Source organism: Hirundo rustica, chromosome 21 (assembly GCF_015227805.2).
Source record: "Hirundo rustica isolate bHirRus1 chromosome 21, bHirRus1.pri.v3, whole genome shotgun sequence".
Taxonomy (NCBI): Eukaryota; Metazoa; Chordata; class Aves; order Passeriformes; family Hirundinidae; genus Hirundo; species Hirundo rustica.
In genome coordinates this window covers 1,030,776-1,043,096 of record NC_053470.1, presented here as the reverse complement: position 1 = coordinate 1,043,096, position 12,321 = coordinate 1,030,776, and the positions used below count along the sequence as shown (strand labels likewise).

At 57.8% G+C, this 12,321-nt stretch overlaps 1 protein-coding gene across 6 annotated transcripts in view; it reads left to right on the top strand.

Moving 5' to 3' along the window:
* The first annotated feature begins 10,141 nt into the window (after nucleotides 1-10,141).
* Nucleotides 10,142-12,321, top strand: part of ZNF185 (zinc finger protein 185 with LIM domain) — a 30,403-nt gene continuing 28,223 nt past the window's right edge. For 5 of the 6 annotated variants that reach the window (XM_040083783.1, XM_040083784.1, XM_040083782.1 and 2 more), the window contains exon 1: nucleotides 10,142-10,429. The gene's annotated coding sequence lies outside the window, so the exon portion shown is untranslated. Of the gene's footprint in view, nucleotides 10,524-12,321 lie in introns of all 6 variants that reach the window. The other variant, XM_040083781.1, reaches the window with a different exon arrangement.

Below are 12,321 nucleotides of genomic sequence, written 5' to 3'. Positions count from 1 at the left end.
TGGGTTTTGTTTTGTTTTGGGATTTTTTTGTTTGGTTGATTTTTTTGTTTTGGGCTTTTGTTTGTTTGTTTTACTTTTTTGTTTGTTTCCTTTGGGGGTTTGGGGTTTTTTTTGTGGGGGGTTGTTTTTTGTTTTGGTTTTGTTTGTTTGTTTTTGTTTTTCTTTCCCCCAAATTTATTCTGGTACTGACCAAGCACCGGGCACTACATTGTTCTGTTTGCATTCAACTCTGCAAATTCGAATTTCTTTTGATCCTCTCAAAAATTCCTCTTCTACGTTCCTCCCTAAGAACAGGAGGACTGATTTCTTCTTCATGCAAGAACTGCAGCTGAAAATTCAACGGCTTTGTGCTTTGGCTGGCACCGAGGGCAGGGCTGTGGCACTCCTGGGCTGAGGAGCAGTGGCCAGGCTGGCACCAGGGACAGGGCTGTGGCACTCCTGGGCTCAGGGAGCAGTGGCCAGGCTGGCACTGGGACAGGGCTGCGGAGCAGTGGCCAGGCTGGCACCGGGGACAGGGCTGTGGCACTCCTGGGCTGAGGAGCAGTGGCCAGGCTGGCACTGGGACAGGGCTGTGGCACTCCTGGGCTTAGGGAGCAGTGGCCAGGCTGGCACCAGGGACAGGGCTGTGGCACTCCTGGGCCCAGGGAGCAGTGGCCAGGCTGGCACTGGGACAGGGCTGTGGCACTCCTGGGCCCAGGGAGCAGTGGCCAGGCTGGCACCAGGGACAGGGCTGTGGCACTCCTGGGCCCAGGGAGCAGTGGCCAGGCTGGCACTGGGACAGGGCTGTGGCACTCCTGGGCCCAGGGAGCAGTGGCCAGGCTGGCACCAGGGACAGGGCTGTGGCACTCCTGGGCCCAGGGAGCAGTGGCCAGGCTGGCACTGGGACAGGGCTGTGGCACTCCTGGGCTCAGGGAGCAGTGGCCAGGCTGGCACTGGGACAGGGCTGTGGCACTACTGGGCCCAGGGAGCAGTGGCCAGGTTGGCACTGGGACAGGGCTGTGGCACTCCTGGGCTGGGGAGCAGTGGCCAGGCTGGCACCAGGGACAGGGCTGTGGCACTCCTGGGCTGGGGAGCAGTGGCCAGGCTGGCACCAGGGACAGGGCTGTGGCACTCCTGGGCCCAGGAGCAGTGGCCAGGCTGGCACTGGGACAGGGCTGTGGCACTCCTGGGTTCAGGGAGCAGTGGCCAGGCTGGCACTGGGACAGGGCTGTGGCACTCCTGGGCCCAGGGAGCAGTGGCCAGGCTGGCACTGGGACAGGGCTGTGGCACTCCTGGGCTGGGCTCTCCTGGTGGAACCCGGGAGCTGCCAGGTCTCTCTGGCTCCGAGCGCCGCTGTTTCCCAAGCACAGGTGAGCGGGGAGCGCTGGAGCCTGGCTGTGCCCGCAGCCCTGGCCACGACAGGGCGGAATCCCAGCCTGCTCCAGCCTCCTCCAGCCTCCTCCAGCCCTGCTCCAGCCCTGCTCCAGCCCTGCTCCAGCCTGCTCCAGCCTCCTCCAGCCCTGCTCCAGCCTCCTCCAGCCCTGCTCCAGCCCTGCTCCAGCCTCCTCCAGTCCTGCTCCAGCCTCCTCCAGCCTGCTCCAGCCTGCTCCAGCCTGCTCCAGCCCTGCTCCAGCCTCCTCCAAACTCCTCCAGCCTGCTCCAGCCTCCTCCAGCCCTGCTCCAGCCTCCTCCAGCCCTGCTCCAGCCTCCTCCAGCCCTGCTCCAGCCTGCTCCAGCCCCACTCCAGCCTGCTCCAGCCTGCTCCAGCCTGCTCCAGCCCTGCTCCAGCCTCCTCCAGCCCTGCTCCAGCCTCCTCCAGCCCTGCTCCAGCCCTGCTCCAGCCTGCTCCAGCCTCCTCCAGCCCTGCTCCAGCCTCCTCCAGCCCTGCTCCAGCCCTGCTCCAGCCCTGCTCCAGCCTCCTCCAGCCCTGCTCCAGCCCTGCTCCAGCCCTGCTCCAGCCTCCTCCAGCCCTGCTCCAGCCTCCTCCAGCCCTGCTCCAGCCTGCTCCAGCCTCCTCCAGCCCTGCTCCAGCCTCCTCCAGCCCTGCTCCAGCCTGCTCCAGCCCCACTCCAGCCTCCTCCAGCCTCCTCCAGCCCTGCTCCAGCCTCCTCCAGCCTCCTCCAGCCTGCTCCAGCCCTGCTCCAGCCCTGCTCCAGCCTCCTCCAGCCTGCTCCAGCCCTGCTCCAGCCTGCTCCAGCCCTGCTCCAGCCTCCTCCAGCCTCCTCCAGCCTCCTCCAGCCTGCTCCAGCCCTGCTCCAGCCCTGCTCCAGCCTCCTCCAGCCTCCTCCAGCCCTGCTCCAGCCCGCTCCAGCCTCCTCCAGCCTCCTCCAGCCTCCTCCAGCCTCCTCCAGCCCTGCTCCAGCCTGCTCCAGCCTCCTCCAGCCTGCTCCAGCCTCCTCCAGCCTCCTCCAGCCTGCTCCAGCCTCCTCCAGCCTCCTCCAGCCCTGCTCCAGCCCTGCTCCAGCCCTGCTCCAGCCTCCTCCAGCCCTGCTCCAGCCTCCTCCAGCCCCCTCCAGCCTGCTCCAGCCTCCTCCAGCCCTGCTCCAGCCTCCTCCAGCCCTGCTCCAGCCTCCTCCAGCCCCCTCCAGCCTCCTCCAGCCCTGCTCCAGCCTCCTCCTCTCGTTTTCCAGGTCTAATCAGCGTAAATCCCATCCTGGGGTTTTTGGGCAGCTGATGGGATCCTTCTGCTGGGTCCTGCCTGGTTCTGTGCCACCTCCTCGGCACAGGGAGGGCGTGGAGCTGCTGGAGCGAGCCCAGAGGAGGCCCCGGGGTGCCCAGAGGGATGGGGCAGCTCTGCTGGGGGGAGAGGCTGAGGGAACTGGGATGGTTCAGCCTGGACAGGAGAAGCTTTGGGGTGACCTCACTGTGGCTTCGCAGCGCCTGAAGGAGCTGCAGGAAACATGGAGAAGCATGAGAGGAACATGGAGAGAGACGACTTGCAGGGATGGAAGGAGAAGACACAGGGCAGGGCTGGGTGGGAGATTGGGAATCAGGAATTGTTCCCTGGCAGGGTGTTGAGGCCCTGGCATGTTGGAGTCCAGGGCATTCCTTTGGTTGCCCTGGAGGGTCAGGGACCTGGGCACAGGGGTCTGGGACCCCAGCCCAGAGCCCAGAGCTCAGAGAGACACTGGATTTGATCTCAGTCCATGGGAAAAACTTCTTACACTGAGAGAAGGTTTACAGGTCACAAGAATGTGAGAAATAGTAGTTTAGCTTATCACAAAATAAGAAAATAGTAGTTTTAGGTTCCTAGCATTGAGGTGAATGGGGACAAGATGGAGAATCTGGGGCGTTGTCTCCTTCTTCTTCTCCTTCTTCTTCCCTCACTCCATTGCTGCATTGACGTGGCACAAAGTAGTTAGTGAGGATTGGGTCAAAGTAAAGATGACCTTTTTAGTAATAGTGATAGACATTGGTAAGAAGTAGTAAATAAGAAATACGTAGTAATTAGTATAAAAGATAAGGACAGCCCAGCTCGGGGGGAGACGTGAGGAATCCATGCAGCTGCGAACATCTTGTCGGACTCCGAGAAAATTGTAAGATAAGAAACAATAAATGAAGTATGCAACATTGAGAAATCTAAACCTGAGAACTCCGTCTCTTCCTTCGGCTCGGCTCGGAGCTGTGCAGGGGAGCAAAGGACCCTGAAACCACCTCAATGTTGGGGTAAGCCCCCAACAACTGTTGTCCCTAGCTAAGCAGAAACAACTAGCGTCCCTGTGAGTGGGCAAAAACACTGGCACAGGGTGCCCAGAGCAGCTGTGGCTGCCCCTGGATCCCTGGCAGTGCCCAAGGCCAGGTTGGACACTGGGGCAGCCTGGGACAGTGGGAGGTGTCCCTGCCATGGCACTGGATGAGCTTTACCATCCCTCCCAACCCAACCCAACCCAAACCATCCAGGGATTTTTACGACCGTCCGTGTTTCGTGTGCGTCAGCGAGCAGAGGCTGCGAAGCCAAGCTGCCATCATCAAACTTTCCTTCCCAAGATCGAGGATCAAATGCAGGTGCAGCCCGTCCCTGTCGGAAACACTCAACGGGAGCTCCTCTCAACTTCAAAGAGTTCCCTGGAGCACTCTCAGCAAACTCCTTATCTCCCTCTCTCTGCTTTCCTGGCTTTTCCTTGCTGCAGCTCCTTATTTTGCTGACCTGAGACAGGTTTTGGCAGTGGGAGAGATAAAGAGAGATCTTCTGTTGCTTATCCTGGGGAAAGGAGAGGGAGGGAAGGGGGAATGCTTTAAAAGTGCTTTTGTAGGTGGAGTTAAGGTAACCAAAACCCCCGTTCCCTTCTTACAGAGATTGCAACGGGAACTTGCTCAGGAGGATTGTCCAAGGAATTCCTCCCAGTTTTGCCCTTGGAATGTGGGGGAAGCCCTGGTCCAGACACACCTCCAGAGAGGAAAAAGGGTGGCTTGGCTGTAATTAGCAGAAATAGGGAAGAGGAAAAATGGATAAAAGCAGGTCAGAAATGACTCTGCATGCCCAGGGAGCAAAAAGGCACGGAGAGCGCTCCGGGGGTGTCCAAGGCCTGGCTGCACAGGGCTGGGAGCGGGCTGGGATGGTGGAGGGTGTCAACAGTGTCCCTGCCCATGGGCTGGACAAACCACTCCAGCATTCAGTGAGGTTTGGGAGCAGCGTGACCTTTGCACCCTGCAAGCCCTGGGGGATTTCCAGGACACAGGGATCCAGGACAGGCCGCAGGGCTCGAGCTCAGCGTTTTGGGAAGCTGTGTGTAATAAACTGACAAGCCAAATTCGGCAAATCAAAATTTAGGATTTTATTTTGAGACTTAAATTCAGTCTCCGATAGCCACAATTAAAAGGAACGGCGTCAAACCCCGGGGTTTCGGCACTGGGTGAAGGCGGTAACGGACTCTGTCGCTCCGAAATCCCCTCTGTTCACAAATTGTGCCCAGCACCGCCCGTTTTTATACAGCCTTTCGCTGAGAGTGGACAGATACCATAGAACTCTTGCTTCGTGGTAGCTTGATTAGGTGTTCACGTTCAGGTCCTGGGTCAGTTGAATAGATTCTCGGAGTGGAACAATGCCGTGATTGCCGGGTCCGGAGAAGGTTTGGAAATGTTAAATCGGGCCGGAACAGATAAGATACCGATCTTCTCCAAATCGTTCGATCGTTAGCACGCCCATCTCCGGGGAAGGTACGACCACTCTCCTATTTTCTATTCTTTAAGGGTTTTTTTGTTTGTTTTTTGTTATCCCGAGCCGGTTCTCGGCAGAAATTTTTCCTTTTCCCAACCCCCGTGTCCCTTCGTGCAGCTTTTTAGTCTCAGTTAACCCTAAACACACTTTGGGTTTACAGATCTTAAATCAGACCGAACGCAGATCAATTTTATAGTGCGTATCGCTACATTTCACCGTGAATTAATTACATGTTACCCTGTTTTTTCTGAGTTTTTTTATTAGCCTTTTGATTTTTATAAATGGAGTCAGATCTTTTAGTTACTGTACAATATTAGAGCAGTTTTCTACCTTTCCCACAGAAGTAATATAAACAAATCCTTTGTTTTTCATTCTCTATCCTTTGTTTGCATATTTCTAACCTGAAAACAATTGTAACTGACAGTTGGTCTGGCCACTGAGGCTGAGGGGTAGAAACCCCAAAAAGCCAATCTTCTGCTAGACCCACAAATGTATAAAAAGTAAAAGAATAAACAAAGGGGTCTCTTCTCTCCGCTCTTTCAGCTGCGAGCTGGATCAGAGGAACCTCTGCGAAAATCTCTTGTCTGCGTGTGACTGCTTTGTGTGCCTCAGTAACAATTACATCTCACATTACCTAACACGAATTAACTTTAGGTCATATATCACACCGTGGAAGGGGTGTTTTCTATCTCAGTACACCCAGTCACCCCAACGCGCCGATGCCGGGGAGCACCGGGACATTCCCACACCTCCCAGCCGCGGCAGGATGGGCTGGCCCCTGCTCCTCGGGACAATTCCCTCCCCGAGTTTCGCTGCCGCTTGTGCAAGCGCCGGCTGGTGCCAGGCCCACGGGGGTGGAGTGGTGCAACGCTGGGCTCTGTCAGGGCAGGGGGAAGAGCAGCTCCTTTGCCTCAGAGCCTGCGGGGACCTCGCCGAGCAGCTGAGGATAAACCAGCATCTCCCTGCTTGCGGCACAGCGCGTTCGGGGTGCGCTGGTACCCACAGCTCTGCCTCTGCCGCGCCCCGGCTCTGCTGACAGCGACACTTCGTGTCACCGCCGGCTCCCCGGAGCTCCAGGAGCGTGCGGGCGTGTCCGTGACCACAGGGAGGTTGCTGTATTCCAGCAGGGAATAGTCTGGGGCGGACAATGCCCTGCTATTAGGAAGGTGAGGTCTGGCATTCTGGCGGAGCTCCGGAGTGACGCCCGGTGAAAAAACCAGTTGGATTCCCTCGTAACAAATGGGTGTAGTGGTTTTACACCCTGCGACTCGTCACGGCTCCGCTGGGGCTCCGCTGGGCTGGTGGCACCTCTGCAAAGGCCACAGGACTGCGGCGTTACTCACCTGTCCTCCCCCTTCGGCTCCAGGGAGGGGCTGGAGAAAGTGGTATCGGGAAAGCAGGAAACGTCCCAGAGCAGCTCCGTGCTCTGCAGCGGGGCTGGTGTGTCACCGTGAAACACAAAGAAATCACACGAAGACAAGAGATTTCTGCAGAGGTTCTTCTGATCCAGCTCCCAGCTGAAAGGGCGGAGAGAAGAGACCCCTTTGTTTATTCTTTTACTTTTATACATTTGTGGGTCTAGCAGAAGATTGGCTTTTGGGGGTTTCCACCCCTCAGCCTCAGTGGCCAGACCAATTGTCAGTTACAATTGTTTTCAGGTTAGAAATATGCAAACAAAGGACAAAGAATGAAAAACAAAGGGTTTGTTTATATTACTTCTGTGGGAAAGGTAGAAAAACTGCTCTAATATTCTACAGTAACTAAAAGATCTGACTCCATTTATGAAAATCAAAAGGCTAATAAAGAAACTCAGAAAAACCAGGGTAACAGCTGGTGGATCTCTCATCGCCAGAAAATACTGGGAAAAGTTACAGGATGTTGCAGGGGCTGTTCAAACACGGCTGGCTCCGTTTGGTAAAAGCCCCTTCCCATCAAATCGGCTGCCCGGGTTTCCAGGCTGGGGCAGGTTCCTTGCAGACATCCCTGCTCCTGCAGGGGCGAGCCGTGGGGTTACAGCTGCTGCCACCCAGCTGCTCTGGAAGCGGCTGGAGAGCCAGCTGTGGGATATCCTCACGGGAACGGGTCTTCGTGCTTTCCTCGGACAGGAGATCCCATGAAAATCCACTCCGTGGTAAAGTCAGAGAGTCCAGGCTGAAATTTAGTTTGTAACAGTAATGTTTAACTGGAGCTGGGGGAAAGGGCTCCTTTTTCCTGCTCTCCCATGCTGCAGGAGTGTGTGTGTGTGTGTGTGTGTGTCCCTGGAGATGTTGTGGGGTTGGGATGGGAGACAGGGCCCTGCTCCTGCTCTGGGCTGGGCTCAGGCACAGCTTTACCTGAGCCTTGCCTCGTGGCTGAGGAGGGGCCAGGCCTCTTGGTTTTAACCACATTCGGTGGGAAAATGGAAGAATTCCCCTCTTGGATTCTGCTCAGGTCGGATGAGTATAAAGGACTTTTTTTGTCGTTGACTTCAGCACACTCGGGTTTCCTCCAAAGGTGTGCAGGGCACCTGTGCTGCTCCAGGTGAGACCGGGGTTGGTGTCTTTTCCTGGAGCATCCTGAATTCGGCAGAGTTTAACTCCCGATGTGAACAGCTCCCCAGCAGAAATCTGGAGCCTGTCCCTGAGCCTCTGCTAGAAGCTGTCAGCTTCTTCAGGCACTGGGAGGTCACACTGAGCTCACCCCAAAGCTGCTCCTCTCCAGGCTGAACAATCCTTTCCTCCCAGCAGAGCTGCTCCATCCTCTGCTCATCCTGGAGCCTCCTCTGGGCCCTGTCCTGCCGCTCCAGCCGCTCCCTGCGCTGGCCCAGGGCAGATCTGCGGGTGGGCTCCCACCCGAGGGGGCACAGGGGCAGAGCCCAAACCCTCCCCTGCTGTCCACACCGTGGGGATGCATCTCCTCGACCAACAGCGACCTCCTGGTGCTGCTTTGGGAGCTCCTCATCCTTTTCTCTCAGAGTTTGACATCGAGTTGCTCATCACTAGTACTTTTTTTTTTTTTTTTTTTTCTTCTTCCCCGGTTTTTGAACATTCGGTGTGGAACTCTGTGTTCCCACCGGGAAAAGCCAGAGCCCTGAGTCCCTGGGTGTCCCTGCGGTGCTTCGGGCGCCCCTGTACCTGCAGGGCTGGCCAGGCCGGGTTGTTACTCACTGTTATTTCAGGGGAGAACCCGGACAAACCTTCAGCAAACGCCGGCGTGACTCAGGGCGTACCGAAAATAACGCTGCGCCGTCAGCTGGAGCCCTGGAGCAGAGGATGCTCTCCCAGGAAGGGTCCGGGCTGCGCTCTCCCAGCTGGCTTTAAACAACTCCCATTTCCCTGAGCTGGACAGCCCGGCCCGCCGGGAGCTCAGGGCGCGGCTCTGGAAAGCCCGGCTTATCGCAGCCGGGATCAGCGGCAGCCCCGGCACAGCTCAGCTGAGCGCGGCTGCTGCTGAGCCCGAGCAGATGGGAGAGGAAGATCTGGGGCTGGAGGAACGCGTCCGTGCCTGAAAACCCCTGATGTCATCCTGGCTGTGCTGCCGGGAGCCAGGAACGGGGGATCGGCCCTGAGCGAGCACATCCCGCTGGGAGGGGATAATGGGGTGGGGTGGGATAATGGGATGGGATGGGATGGGATGGGATGGGATGGGATGGGATGGGATGGGATGGGATGGGGTGGGATAATGGGATGGGGTGGGATGGGATGGGGTGGGATGGGATGGGATGGGATGGGATGGGATGGGATGGGGTGGGATGGGATGGGATGGGATGGGATAATGGGATGGGATGGGATGGATGGGATGGGATGGGATGGGATGGGATGGAACAATGGGATGGGGTGGAATGGGGTGGGATGGAACAATGGGATGGGATGGGATGGGATGGGATGGGATGGGATGGGATGGGATGGGATGGGATGGGATGGGATGGGATGGGATGGGATGGGATGGGATGGGGTGGGATGGGGTGGGATGGGGTGGGATGGGATGGGATGGGATGGATGGGATGGGATGGAACAATGGGATGGGGTGGAATGGGGTGGGATGGAACAATGGGATGGGGTGGAATGGGGTGGGATGGAACAATGGGATGGGATGGGATGGAACAATGGGATGGAACAATGGAATATTTGCCCATGATCCCACTGCAGATGCAGGGGGACAGAGCAGGATCTTTCCTTTCCAGCTGCTCCAGGCTCAGCATGACCTGTGCTTGAACCATGGAGCAGGGGAGAGGGGATCCTGGTGGGTGCTCAATCACCTCCAGGGCTGGAGGAGACCACGGAGCTGCTGCAGAGCTGGAGCCAGGCTGGGAGAGCTGGGAATGTTCACCTGGAGAGGAGATGGATCCAGGGAGAGCTCCGAGCCCTTCCAGGGCCCAAAGGGGCTCCAGGAGAGCTGGAGAGGGACTGGGGACAAGGGATGGAGGGACAGGACACAGGGAATGGCTCCCACTGCCAGAGGGCAGGGCTGGATGGGAGATTGGGAATCAGGAATTGTTCCCTGTCAGGGTGCTGAGGCCCTGGCACAGGGTGCCCAGAGCAGCTGTGGCTGCCCCTGGATCCCTGGCAGTGCCCAAGGCCAGGCTGGAGCAGCCTGGGACAGTGGGAGGTGTCCCTGCCATGGCAGCGGTGGCACTGGCTCAGCTTTACCATCCCTCCCAACCCGAACTGTTCTGGCATTCTCTGGTCCTTCCCACCCTGCGGCAGTGCCAGGCTGAAGCCCTGACTCCTCAGGACAGCTCTAAACACACAGCTCCATCTGCCAGGCTTTAGGGCTGGGCAAAAATCGTGTCCCGGGGTCTGGCTGTGCCCGGCTGTCCCCACAGCCGCCCCTCGGGGCCCGTGCTCTGACCGGAACAATTAGAAAGGGAAATAAAGTGAGGAAGAGCGGAATGCCCGGCAATTTCCCCTGCGATTATCACACCTGTGGGCCTCCTTAATGAGTTCCAAGTAGACAATCAGCGTCGAGGGTTAATTACGGCCGCGGTCCCTGATGCTCCCTGGGTACCAAAGCGGGACCCGAGCAGCGGTGGGGGCCCTGCTCCCGCTGCCCTGGCAGTGCTTGTCCCGAGGGGAAATCCCACGGGGTGAGAGCTGGGGGGCTGCTCTGGGCTGTGCCAGTGCTGTCCCACAGGGCAGAGGAGCGCGGCATTCGCTGGAGAATGCCCGGAATGCAGAGCAGAGCCTACAGGGAGGGGAGGGAGCCCGCGCCGCCGAACGGAGAAACCTGTTTGATTCCCCCCGAAGGGCAAAACACACCCAAGTCTCCTCCTCAAAACAAGGCTTGGCTTCCCGGGGCCGGCCCTCTCGGCAGGTAAGGGCTCAGGTGTGCCGCAGCCGTGCCAGGGCCGCTCGGAGCCGCCGCTGCCGGGAGCGCGTCGGGAACCGCACCTGGGGAAACTCCGCAGGTAGAACCGGGCAGGGCTGGGCCGGAGCGCCGCGACCTGGGGGTGCTGCGGGTGCTTCACCCGCCCGGGAGGGTGAGGGAGAGCAGGGCTGCGCTGTCCTGCGGGGGGATACCGTGAATCCTCCTGCTCCGGGGGAAGGGGAGCTTTTCAGGGGTGTCTTGGATCAAAGCGTGAGTTCCGCAGGGATGGGCTTCCTACAGGAACGGGGCTGAGGCTGAGGTTTGGCTCCCGGGCTTTGTTGCACCTGTCTGATCTCAAATTCCCTCTCTGCCCACGGCCCCACATCCTCCTGAATCCCTTTCCCCTCTGGATTTCCACGGGGCACGGCCGTGACCTACCTGGGACAGGTCTGGGCGTGGGCAGAGCCCGGACACCGCCGGGGAAAGTCAAACCTGTGACCCCTGAGAACCTCTGGAGAGTTCTGGGGTGGGGGGCTCCAGCTCTCTGTGCCCCTCCAGGACTCCTGTGGGACACAGGGGGTGCAGGCGGAGATTTCTCCCTCTCTCCTGCTCTGCCTTGTTTTGTTTGTCCCTGAATCAGTGTGAAATCAGCGCCCTGGGAAGGAGTGGCAGAGCTGGCACAGAGGAGAGAGCACCTCCCTCTGTCGTTGCTTCACCCAAATCCGGGGAATGTCATCCCCGTTTCCCTGTCCCCCTGCTCCAGGACAGACCCCACTCCGGAGGATGAGCTGGATTCACCCGGGCAGGGTGGGAAGCAGGGATGTCCTTCCTCCTCAGCTGGATCAGGAGGATTTGTTTAGGGTATTTTATTGATTTTATTATAAACTCAGCTGATTTTATTCATCCAGCCAATGATTCAGTACATTTGTTCCCAAAATAAAAAAATGACCAGGACTTAAGTGGAAACCCCAATTTCCGTAAGTGGCAGATTTAACTTTCTTCCACAAAAAAGTTGTGTTCTCTTGTCAAGACTTCGTGGTGTCTCTGTGATGTCATGAGGCTTCAAGGAGCTTTTGTCCTGCTCTGAGTTAGCGACACAAACACAGCGCTCCACCTCTGTCGCAAACCCCATTTTTCCTCCCTTTCCCCTTTCATCCTCGCGCATCAAGGCTCGAGGTCAGCGGCGTGCGGGCGTGGCGAACGTCCTGCACATCCTTCCTTTCAAACCCAGAAATTAGCTGAGCAATTAGGAATTAATTCCATGTAATTAGAGCAATGAAACTGCACACCCAGGACGGTGAAAACGACTCGAGACTCTCTGGCAGTAGCAGGGGTGAGGTTTTGTGCTGGGGGTGCTCCTGCTGGGAGCTCCCGGGATGATCCCTGGGGATGGGCAGGGCGCCGTGCTGCTCTCATGGAGCTCATGCCACAGTTTCCTGACTTCAATAGATCGAGGCTGTGCCAGCTTCAACAGGATTTTTTTTCTTTTTTTTTTTTTTTTTTTTTTCCCCTTCTTTTTTTGTGGGTTGTGTGGTTGTGAGCGGATGAAAGAAAATTCTAATTGTGCGCTTGCGGCTTTTCGCGCGTTGTCTGGAACGCGTCCGCCTTGCTCCTGCTCCTGAGGTCTGGGCAGGATTCCCCGCTCCGGCTGCAGGTTTTTTCCCCATATGCAGGGAAAAAGAGACCTTCACTGTCCTCAGGTCAGGCAGAGAAGATCCCAAGGGAATGTGGTGCTGGGGTGAGGCTCCTCAGAGCTCCTGCACAGCCCCAGGCTCTGCTGCAGCCACGAGTGGGGTCAGGACAGAGCTCCAGGATGGACATCAGCAGGAATTTCTCCATGGAAAGGGCGGTCAGGGCTTGGTAGGGGCTGGTTTGGAGTCTCCATCCCTGGGGGTGTC